This window comes from Etheostoma spectabile, unplaced genomic scaffold (genome assembly GCF_008692095.1).
Source record: "Etheostoma spectabile isolate EspeVRDwgs_2016 unplaced genomic scaffold, UIUC_Espe_1.0 scaffold397, whole genome shotgun sequence".
NCBI classification, from domain to species: Eukaryota; Metazoa; Chordata; class Actinopteri; order Perciformes; family Percidae; genus Etheostoma; species Etheostoma spectabile.
Genome location: NW_022605601.1, coordinates 574,636 through 586,249, shown reverse-complemented (window position 1 = coordinate 586,249; position 11,614 = coordinate 574,636). Strand labels below are relative to the sequence as shown.

The window sequence follows — 11,614 nt, the reverse complement described above, 5'->3', positions numbered from 1 at the left end:
GCCCTAACGACAGGCCTTTTCGTCTCATACATCTAAAACACCACAATGGCCTAACTGTAAATCTTCGATTTTCGTTTCAGTGGCGATTGATTTAGCTCTCATTGGACCTCTGTGAACTACTCATCAATTTTATTGCTGTTCGAGGCAAAATGTTATTGGGGCATGAAAAAAAAAAGCATTGTTGCACCCTAGTAGTGTTCAAAGTGTGGTAAAAAAAGTAGCAGCTATAAAAAGAAAGTAACTTTGAGCGTGAACTTACCGCTTTGCAGCTGATGGCTTGCCATTCATGTCAGGGTAGGTGGGGCCAAGGGCTCCCATTTTTGTCCTTGTTATAGTTGATGAGAGTTTGTCACTTTGCCATCGATCTTCTGATTGGCCAGGAACTCCTCTGATTCCACGCACCTCGTAAACAAAGTTATTACAACAGCTGGAGTTAACTTTGCAAAAACATATCTTGAACTTATGCTCCTCTCCTTGTGTGTATGCATGTAGACAATTCAGCGTAAGCCAAACTCCTTAACAATGATTAGGGAGTTAAGATATAAACTCCAAGCTTCTGTTAATTATTTGGCGTCACATACAGTAATAATAGGAGTAGAAACTGTAGAATACAAAGAAAACAACAAAAGTAGGCACTTAGTATAAACTCCAAATAACTACTATGCATCGTGTGTATAGTCAATAAAGTGTACAGTGTACATGGGCTGCGGTTAACCCCCCCCGATCCATGGGCTAGAGTGCTAGAGTGACAAATTTGATTCCCTTGGATAAGAGAACTGCCACTTTGCTGCTGTTCTGCCAATCCCTGCCTTTCCATTTGGTAAATGGATATATACTTTAAACGCACGCTGTATACTTTGTTGAATGTTAAGGCCAGTTTAGAAGTGAAACATATTGAATTTACTGTAGAGCATGTTGTGCTGTAAGAAATAAATTGTGTATTGCTTTATTCTATATTTCCAAGCAGATTTTTCGAGGCTGTCCTCTGATAAATCCCTGGGTCCCTCCCTACTGATTATTGGTGCCCCTTGTGCTACCAGATTAATAACCCTGGATTTGCCCCTGGCAATAAGAAGGGAAAAGACTACGGGAAGAAAGTGACAATGATTTTCAGGAGGGCAATGCAGAAGCATGTGGCAAGGTCAAATAACTATGACAGATTAGAGGCCCACCCCCTCCTCCTCCTCGTCAATTGCTGATGCTGTCTATAGCAGTGTTTCCAACCTTTTTTGAACAAACACCCCCTGACCTCATCATGATCCTCTTAACCGCCCCCCCACCCCAAAAAAAAAAAGAAAAAAACGTTATTACACACATTTTTTGCTCTAGCTGTCTGTATGGTGTCTTGTTGATTACTGAGATTGTTATTACTTTCTGTACAGTTTAACCTGTACTAATGTCTTTTGCTGTTTCCAAAGATTAAGGTGGTTTAACACTGGCCATTTACACAAAAAGAACATTTTTGTCCACTGTCATGGTTCCATACAGCTGGATGCTAAATGGGATTTTCCATGCAGTGCGGCACACAACTGCTGCTCAGTATCAGAGCGTAGCCCCCCTTGAGAAACCATGGTCATTGCAAGTATTGTATGCCGCACAGTGCCCGCTAAGTCATACTACTACAAAGCTGCTACAAACTACTATTTTAACTATTTGTTATTTCCACTAACCCCAACCGCCCGTCAGACCCCGCCTACCAAGAGCCTGGTCTGTCCGAGGTTTCTGCCTAAAAGGAGTTTTTCCTCGCCACTGTCGCACTATTGCTTCCTGGAGAAACTACTAAACTGTTGGGTCCTGTAAATTCTGGAGTGTGGTCAGACCTACTCTATCTGTAAGTGTCTTGGGATAAATCTGTTATGAATTGATACTATAAATAAAATTGAATTGAATTGAGTATGCTAACAAGTTTTATGCTGCTTTGAAGCAGCCAAAAACCAAAAACAGCTGAAGCAGAGGTAAATAATTGGGTGGGTGCTCTTTTACACCCATCTTCATGTCTGAGCATGACTTCAGGAGGTCTTTCAAGTATTTGAACACCAAGAAAGCAGGATGTCCTGAAGGTATTAATGGCTTAAACTGTTTGCTGAGCAACAGCGCGATATTTACAAAGTATTCATACTGTCACTAGCTCAGACTGTGATATCCACGCGCTTTAAGAAGTCCAGCATCATTCCTGAGACTAAAAAACGTGACAATGAGAGTATGGATGGTGAGAAGTTTCTTTCCCAGGGTGTGTGTATATCCCCCCTGCAAGCAAAATACACTTGTTCTCACATTATGGTCATGTCCAAATTGTTTGTTACTGACCTGTCACTGAGCAATTGCGCTTGCTAACTAAAGTATTTTTTTTATTTTTTTCCATTATTGAAAATGGCCAACTGCATGCCTGTTAACGACCAGTTAAATAACAATTTATTTAGGTTTTCAGCATGGAAAACAATTACTGAGTGCATCTCCTCATTTACGTTTTGTGCTCATCTTGTCTTAATATCTAATAATATTCCCTTAAATGCTTAAGGATAGCCAGCAGGATTCTATATATATAATTATAATATAATTGTTATTGTCAACAATCTCATGAGGAACCAGTTAGTGGCCAGCTGGTAAGCTGAAAGCCTACCTACGGATTATCCTGCCCCTGGAACCCGTCACTTTGTTTGCAAGATCTCTATGTTTCCTGGCGTACCTTGGATTCTGCCGGCACCTGACTGGTACCAATTCTCTTTTCGGATATAAGGTATCCTTGCCAACATTCACCTCATCTACGTAGAGGTGGCGTTAACCATGGCACGTCTTTGGTCGTTGGTCATGTAACCCGCACGGCCCAGTTTCCCTGCTCCTGTCAGAGCTGCCCTGGTCAATGCTAGATGCTAGAGTATAAGTTAGTTAGTTTATTTTAAAGGACCTCTTTTCCTGACATAACTTGGATTTTATTCATGACTGAAACTTGGTGAACATTGGTGAGTCAAGCTCTTTTTCTGAACTGTTACCGCTCAACTGCACATATTTTAACTCCCCGAGGTCTACTGGTTGAGGAGGAGCCTTGCCGTCAATTTACGAATAAGTAAACTTCAGCCATTTGTCATGACTACCGTTTCGAGGTTTGAATTTACAATGCTTGAATGGGCAAATCTCACCCGTTCTGTGTGCACTTATCTATCAGTTTCCTAGATACAACAATAACTTCATCAGAGATTTTTCTTAATTATATTATTTATTGTATGAAATGTTGCCGAAATATGACCGGATCTTAGTGTAGAACATATTAACATTCATGTATGTTTGTCCTATGATCCGTTGGCTACAGATTTTTAAATCTTAGACGCTTTTAACCTTATACGTTTGTAATGGTCCGACACAGAAACATGGCCATACATTCGACCTTGTTGTGTCATACAGTTTGCCTATTTTAAATATCAAAATCACAAAGCTGTTTTTTCTGTCCATGCACGTGTTTTATTTGACGTTTCACTTCCCAGTAATACTGTTAAGCAGTGCGTGCCACTTCGTTTCAGCAGGATGATTAAATCTGTTACTGCTGCCCAATTCTACAAAACACTTAATGCTATTATGGAGACTATAGGGTCCTCCGCCGTCTAGGTATAGATATTGGTTTTCTTCTTTTTCATTCACCTGTAAAATTCTCAACAAATTGCACTACTAACACCCAGATGTTCCAAACCTCATCTGTGGCCGTATAAAATGTCTCCACTGTATTTGTGGAAAAGATTACCACGTTAAAGCTAGCATTTAATTTCCTTCCATTTCCACAATGTGTGCAGCTTCTTCATTAATTTGACCTATAGCCCTCTCGGCCCTTAATATTTGTACATTATGTATATGTATGTATTTGCACATTAAAAAACCTTCAATTTGTCCTACTGATATTGTCCCACCTCATATTTTAAAGATTGTGGCACACTATTGACTCAAACATCCAAGCAATCATTAATAGCAGTCTTACTTCTGGTTATTGTTTTAAAGATGCAGTGGTGCATCCCCTATTAAAAGCCAAATCTGGACGCCCTGTTGCAATTATCCCAATCTCTTTACTTCCTTCCAAGAGAAGGCCGCTCTCGTGCAGTTCCAATCTTTTTTTAGATCTGTATAGTATCCTTGAGGTGTTCCAGTCTGGCTTTAAAGCATTTCATAGCACAGAGTCTGCACGAAATTTTTTTTCATAATCTTTCAATCTCAACAACTCAGGAGATTTCGCAATCCTTATGCTTTTAGATCTCACAGCAGCATTCAACACTGTCGACCGTTGTTCTTGTCTCTCGTCTTGAGCACAGCGTGGGGATTAAAGGCACTGCACTAGAATGGCATAGATCATATTTATCAGAGAGAGTGCTCAAAGTTTAGTTTGGATGGCTCTACTTCAGCCATCAGCAACACTGACATGTAGATTCCTCAGGGTTCTATTTTGGGGACAATCTTTTTCTCCCTTTTTGCTTCTCTTTGGATCCAGCTTAAAGAACATCAGTTTCCATTTTTATGCAGATGATTCACAGATCTACATGCCTATTAAAGATAATTCTCTAAAAAGACTGTTGGATTGTTTGTATGAACTTAAAGCCTGGTTGGCTTTAAACCTTTTATATTTTAATTAAAGTAAAACGAGGTCATGATATTTAGACCCAACAGTTCTCTTGGCGCCTCCCAATTGTACCTGGGTCCCCTGACATCTTAAGTAAAGTCAATGTTCACTAACCTGGTGTAGATGGAAGTGATTTTCACTAGAGAAGCATAAAATTCTATTGTAAAGCTAGTTTCTTTCAACTCAGGCTGCTTACCAACTGAAAACATTTTTATATTTTACTGATTTTGAGAGAGTTTAACATGCTTTTATCACAACTTGCCGGTATTACTGCAATGCTTTATATGTGGGTGTTACTAGGCCTCCCTCTCCAAATTACAAATGGTTCAAAATGCTGCTGCTCGACTCCGTACCGTAACTCGTAAACAAATCACATTACATCTGTTCTTGCTTCTCTTCATTGGCTACGGTTTGCTTTAGATACATTTTAAGATTCTGTTGTTCATTTTTAAAAGCTTTTTACGTTCAGCCCCAGCTTGTAATCGCTGAACTACTGAAGCCGCACGCTCCTCTGAGGTCATTAAGGTCTGCTGACCAGGGGCCTTTTGCACAAGGTAGAATAAAGATATCCAGGATAAGTGAAAAAATGCGGCTTACTTAGTGTGATGCGCTCATTGCGGCTTATCGGTTCCACGTTTGCAGTGCCAGGTTGCACGTTCACAGCTTTCTTATTTTATTTTTAATTTGTTTATTGATCCCCTATGGGATATTACAATTTAAAATCTGTGTCCACACTTGGTTAGTTTACACACAGTCCTGAACTACACACACACACGCTCAGAATCTATACATGCACTAATGGAGAGATGTCAGAGTGAGTGGGCTGCCAGCCGAACCAGCGCCCTGAGCGGGTGGGGGGGTACGGTGCCTTACTCACAGCACCTGGCAGTGCCCAGGAGGTGAAGGAAAACTGTATCACGTTTTTGGGATCAGAGCGCAGCTGATTTAACACGAGACGCCAGGATTAATCTTAGCCTGGCGGTTAGCATGCTCTGGACCAGGCTAGCCGCAAAAATAAATTCTCATGGTTACTTGGCTGGTTTATTCAACCTGGTTTTGTGCAACAAAATCAAAGCTAAATTCATCCAGATAACTTGAATACCCGGCTTAATCCCTTATCCTGGTGTTGTGCAACAGGCCCCTGCTACTCTTTGTCCCTAGAACGCACAAAAAAAAAAAAAAACAAGATCAAGCTTTTCAGTCATGTCCCAAGGTGTGGAATGAATAGTCTTCACAGGGTAAAAAGCTTACATTTAGACCGTGCTTTATCAAACCTAACTTCTTCACCCCAACTCACCTCAATATGTCGATGAGGATATTCTCCTCTGGCTGTTTGGTGCTGCGCACATTTTCCAGGACGATTGAGTAGTAGACACCCTGAGGGTCAGACTGGTACAGGTTAAATGTGTCTGACTGGTACCACTCCTGGAGTGCGAGGAAGACCTGGTTATCATCTGTACTCACTATCTGAACATCCTGGGGACAATAGAAGGGTGAAAGAGAAGGAGAAGTGGGGTCAAAAGGGACACTCAGTATTTTCTAAATCAGTGGTTTTGGGAATTAAAGAACAAACAAGAAAACATTTGTGAAAACAAGAAACAAAAAGACAAAACATGAGTGCTATACAGGCCATAGTTGTTACATACTAGCCCAGTGAGAAGAAAGCATTTGTTGTAAAGATAGAGGTAACTATGTAGCACATTATGCAATGCAAACACTTACAGTAACTTTTAGGACATGAGGTTGAAAAGTATGATGTGAAACAACAGAAGATGCTAAATTATCTTTCTGGTTAGGTTTAAAGCTGTACACACTTGCTCACATCATTACTAAATTTTAACTTACTGCATTTATAGTTACTTAAAAATATATAAACACTAGTTTGGTTTAGAATTTCTTTATTAGCACCTAGGTGCACCGTTTTTAGATGAAGAGCACACATTTAGTTTAGTTTAAGTGTTTTCAAAAATCACATACTATACTAACTGATTTGGCTAAAATTTAGCATATAGTATTCAGAATGTAAACAAAATCTAGTGTATGCCAAAATAACCGGATGGCATACTGATTTGAAAAAATCTCCATATGCATCAAAGTTTCGTCTACCTGGTACTGTATCCGTATCTAACTATGCAAAGGCTGGAACTTTTACGACAAATCTGTCTTCCATTGTGGCCAACAAGTGGAAGCATTGTAAAATTTCCCTGCTATTTCGTCACCAAATTCACCTTCTGAGAATCTTTTACGCTAGAAATCAACTGTGCAGGTGAAATATGGCAATTTTACAAAAATGGCAAATCATAATTTGTCCAGCATTTTCAAAGTTGAGAAGCTCCACCAACTTACAGACAGTTGCTGGCTGGCCAGCTGGCCATTCACGCTTCATGCCACATGCCAAAACTAATACTTTTTTGACATAAGAAGGGTCTTAAGAAGTTCCTGAATTCTGTATGAAAGCTTGCATACATTCATTCCAGTTTCTTAAAAATAGATTAAACTAACAGCTTCTCCTTGCATAGTGAGACTTGGGTACAGAATGGTGTCTTGCTCATTTCAATAAAAAACAAAAAAAAAACCAGATTTCCAACTATGACATAATAGCCTCTTAAGTGTGCTCATCCTCTCTCAGCGCACTGAGCTAATTTCTTTTCATACTGTAACCAGAACGCATTAATCAAATCCTCATCACGCCCCTTGGACTTTATTCACCACTGAATTCTGTAGAGAAGTCTTTGTATAGAAAGCCCAGATATTTTACCTTTCAGAAAGACTTCTCTGGCTTCTAGATTCTTTCAGTGTTCCTTAACATACCCTTGAGGCTATTTATTTATTATAAACATGTTTCCAAATTGCCTTCTTGTAAAGCTGGAAAATTGCTGGTCAGTGGTTACAAACATAATTTAATAATGATCTGATACAGTGCTGTGAAAAAGTGAACAAAAAGAAATCTTTTGTATTAGTTCTTTTTTTGTAACACACTGGTTTTTGCACTTGTAATTTGCAACTACCTGGAAATCCTGGCATGTCATCTGACACTGAAAGCCATACAGGTTTTCACCTTTATCTTCACCAAGGACTTTTTGTAAAACAGAAAAACAATAGTGAAACCCTATTTTTTTCAACATAAAATGAAGCCAGACATCGGAAGCCACTTACTGTACATGGCTGCAACACAACAAGCTTCGGCCGCTACAGAAACCAAAACTTGTGCATGTTAAATTTGGAATCGATGATCAGATTTGAAATCAAATGGTACCAACGATTCCAATAAAGAAACTGCTGATGATTGAAACTTGCATGTGTTAACCCTCTATGCTATTAGGATGCAGAGTATAAATAACCGTTCAGTTGTGGATTTATCCTTTGGAATTTTGTGCACAAACTGAAAAGACAAAACAAACGTCAGAAGCCAACGATCACACAAAAGCCCCTTTAATACTAAACAATCAGAATGATGCTAGCTTAAAGCAATGCAGAGAAATTGAATACCTAAAATTATGGATTATTATTATGGATTGGTCCAGGCTAGATTAAAAAAGCGTCTGCAAGGCCTACGATCATACAGAAGACCTTGTTAAAACAGCTCATCTATCTGCTTCAAAACCCCGCAAAAAGTAACCAAACTATATTGTCTGAGATATTGTATATGAACATACAAGAAATATGTTATGTCATATATGCATTGTCTGCTGCAGAGGTTTAATGTGTGTGTCGTTAGCATTTCTCACAACTGACACGTATATGACTTGCATTATATCAGGGTGGCTACAGGTATTCCCAAGTTAATTTAAGACTTTTTAAGACTTTTTATACCAATTCTAAATGAAATTTAGACCAAATTTACGATGGAAATCAAGTGGAAATACAGTATCTTTCCAATAAACACAAAATTAACAGTATGGTAAATAACAATAATCTGTTGACTTAATGTGTGTAATCTGAAAGCATAACACAAAAATGTAATTGCTGTCCTAAATATATTATTACAATATTTTCAGAACATTGGGTCCCTTAAACAAATGGTTTAACTCAAGTAAATAACATCAAGTGATATTTAAAAAACACTGTTCCTTTTGAACAAAAAAATAATTAATGCCAATTCCAGCTGCTTTTAAATGCAAAGACTCTTATATGATTTGTGCCTAACAGCACAGAGAGAGAGACTCAGATTGATGGGTTGCAGTTTGTGGAGGACTCATCAGGGAGAGAGAGTGACAGCAGTGTGTATGAGTGTTTTGTGTCGGTGTGGGAATGTGTGTGTTGGTGTGTGTGTGTGTGTGGTGTGTGTGTGTGTGTGTGTGTGTGTGTGTGTGTGTTGTATCTATATGTGTGTTTTCAGGTCTCCAGTGACCAATTTTTGTTCAAGTTTTGATGTCTACTCCTGAGCTTTTTTGATATACTTGGAAAACAATTCATATACTATAAAAACAAAACAGTGACTTTGCACTTGAGAAAGCCTTCCCAAAGAGTGTCCTTACCATTTATACGATACACCATACAAGTCCACTGTTGCTTTTGGTTGTCTGGTTCAGTGTCACGTCAAACATAATTACAAACACACCGCATTTTTGGACTTCTGTGATGAGGTCTTTTTTGATATATGGCGCCAATCCAAATTTAGCCACGTATCTGGTCTTGTCTTTTCCAGAGGTAAATGACTGTATAAGCCTTGAATCTGGAAGCATTGCTTGGAACACTTCTTCAGTCCGGTCATTTGACCTGTATGAATTGTGTCTTGTCACGGTCCTCAGCCCCCCCGTCCCCTCTGCTCCGAGTGTTGGCGTAGAGCCACAAACTGCTCGTAGGTCAGCTGGCGTTGTTGCTGTAGATTTCCCGCATAACATCTAGCGTTGTAGCGTTGTCATCGTTGCTAGCGGTGGAGCAGAAACTAGCGATGGCGGGTTGCTGTCGTGCCTTTACGTAGGCTAGTCTCTGTTTTTTTGCTCTGTACGTGCGATTCCACCGCTCTGATCCCCATTGGCCCAGTTTGAAAATCTCCGACAATAACGCAGTTCACTTCATAAGCATTATCAGGCACCGACCTTAACTAAGAATACTCGTTGTTTTCAGGCCTTTTTGTCACTGACTTGCATTCCCATGTTTTCTAGACGGATATCAACAATTACTGTATCACCTGCATGCTGAAATTACGAATCCCGCGAAATAACAAATCTCACTGACTACGGCCAGCCAACACCCGCCCACGAAGCAGCTTGTTGGTTGGAGTGGTTAAGGTTAGGATAGCCGATTGGTCAGGGGATAGGACATGTACAATGGGCTTATGTTACCGCGACAACGCAGCGCAAAGCCTACCGGAAAAAAATATTCAACATTTGCCTGCATTTTCGCCGTGACTGACACAACATATTTAAGACCTATCCGATCTGAATTTAAGACAATTTAATGCTTTTTAAGGCCTTAATTTTAGAAACGTGATTTAAGACTTTTCAAGGACCCGCGGCCACCCTGTATATGGCATCAGTGTGTGTTGGCTTTGTTGATTACATTCTTCCTGACACTATTCTTATCACACTGGAGTGTCTTTCTCTTTCAAGAACTACCGCTTGAGACAAAACACTCTAGGTGGCTCACTGGAGCTGACTGTACATTGTTGTTGTATAGTTTTACTTGGTAAACAGAAATACAGGAGGAGAGAAAAAAGGGACACTTATAACTGTGATTTCTCAAGCTGTGTGTGTGTGTGTGTGTGTGTGTGTGTGTGTGTGTGTGTGTGTGTGTGTGTGTGTGTTGGTGTGGTTTGTGGTGTGTGTGTGTGTGTGTGTGTGTGTGTGTGTGTGTGTGTGTATGTGTGTGTGTGTGTGGTTAGTAACTCGGGTCAGGTCTCGTAGGACAGAGACAAACTGCATTCTCTGATTGCCTCTGCATTTTTCATATTACAGCCTTTCAATTATTCACAGTGGAACAACATAGTGCTGGAAACAGTCCATCTTTAACTGATTCACATACACTTTCAACTCCTCTCCTCCATTTGTCTCTCAATCAATCCATCTTTTCCTTCTCAATTTCTCACCACGGTCACCTCTCTTCTCCCCCCTATGTGTCGCTCAACCTAAAGCTTTACAAGGTGTGACCTATCTGCTCACCCAAGTAAGAAGACACATGTAGAAAGAGAGGGTGACAAGAGACCGAGTTTACAGTTTTTGATAATTTTTCTCTTTTATCAATAAGTTTCCTCTCTGTATCTGTAGAGGAAAAATGCCAAAGAGCCTTTAGATGATTAAAAGCTCTTTAAGACTTTTCTGTTTAACCTGAAAACAACTGTGAGGTCACAAGCCCTAAACCCACCAGACTCCATTTAAAAAAACAATACTAGCGTGTATAGAGCCAACATATTTTCACATGTAAATCTGTAAACTGTGTTTATTTTAACCAAAACTAGAGTTGTGATGGTTGGAAAAGCAGAACGATTACCCAAAACGGCTTTTCGTAGTTTAATTTTTTTTCTGTCAACTTTGAAATAAGTCTATTTAACAATGCTAAAATTACTGATAATTTATACGGGGTCTGGTGGCGTTCGCAAATAGAATTTCAATTTTTATGCTTAATAAAAAAGGATCTTACTTTTTTAACAGGAAAGTCGAACTCCTTAGAAAGCCTTATAATGTTGTCAGATGCTTAGAATATTAATTTGAGCATGCCAATGTCAAAACAAGCATTTTTGATCACGTGATCGGCTTGACAGAGATGGGAGCTTAAGGTATAGCTCCTGGCCCAATTTTGCCAAATAGTTGTGTTGTATGGTTCCAACTATGATATTCTATCACTTTGTGCTCAATAGAGTCATTTAAAGCAGAATGCCAAACAAGAACAAAACCCAATATGGCAATATGGATGCCATTGCAGAGGCATTACTGGAGAAACAGAAAAGCTACCTTGAACCACGTTTTTCTTTTCTCAAATTCGGTCTCAGATTCAACAGGTGGGGATCAACAATGATAAGAAGCTAACTGCTGTTCATGCCGAGCTAGCATCTCTGACTGCAAGCCTTGGCTCTAT

At 39.5% G+C, this 11,614-nt stretch overlaps 1 protein-coding gene and 2 long non-coding RNA genes across 3 annotated transcripts in view; 1 reads left to right on the top strand and 2 right to left on the bottom strand.

Moving 5' to 3' along the window:
• The window catches only part of LOC116686601 (uncharacterized), a 12,494-nt gene extending 1,782 nt beyond the window's left edge, over nt 1-10,712 (bottom strand). Inside the window, exons 1-2 of the long non-coding RNA XR_004331306.1 lie at nt 10,702-10,712; nt 8,411-8,415 (exon numbers count right to left, since the gene is read on the bottom strand). This is a non-coding gene — a long non-coding RNA (uncharacterized LOC116686601). The remainder of the gene's footprint in view (nt 1-8,410; nt 8,416-10,701) is intronic.
• sorcs2 (sortilin-related VPS10 domain containing receptor 2) overlaps nt 1-11,614 on the bottom strand; it is a 530,001-nt gene that overhangs the window by 88,407 nt on the left and 429,980 nt on the right. The gene's annotated exons all lie outside the window — the stretch shown is intronic.
• The window catches only part of LOC116686602 (uncharacterized), a 15,044-nt gene continuing 9,548 nt past the window's right edge, over nt 6,119-11,614 (top strand). The window contains exon 1 of the long non-coding RNA XR_004331307.1: nt 6,119-6,129. This is a non-coding gene — a long non-coding RNA (uncharacterized LOC116686602). The remainder of the gene's footprint in view (nt 6,130-11,614) is intronic.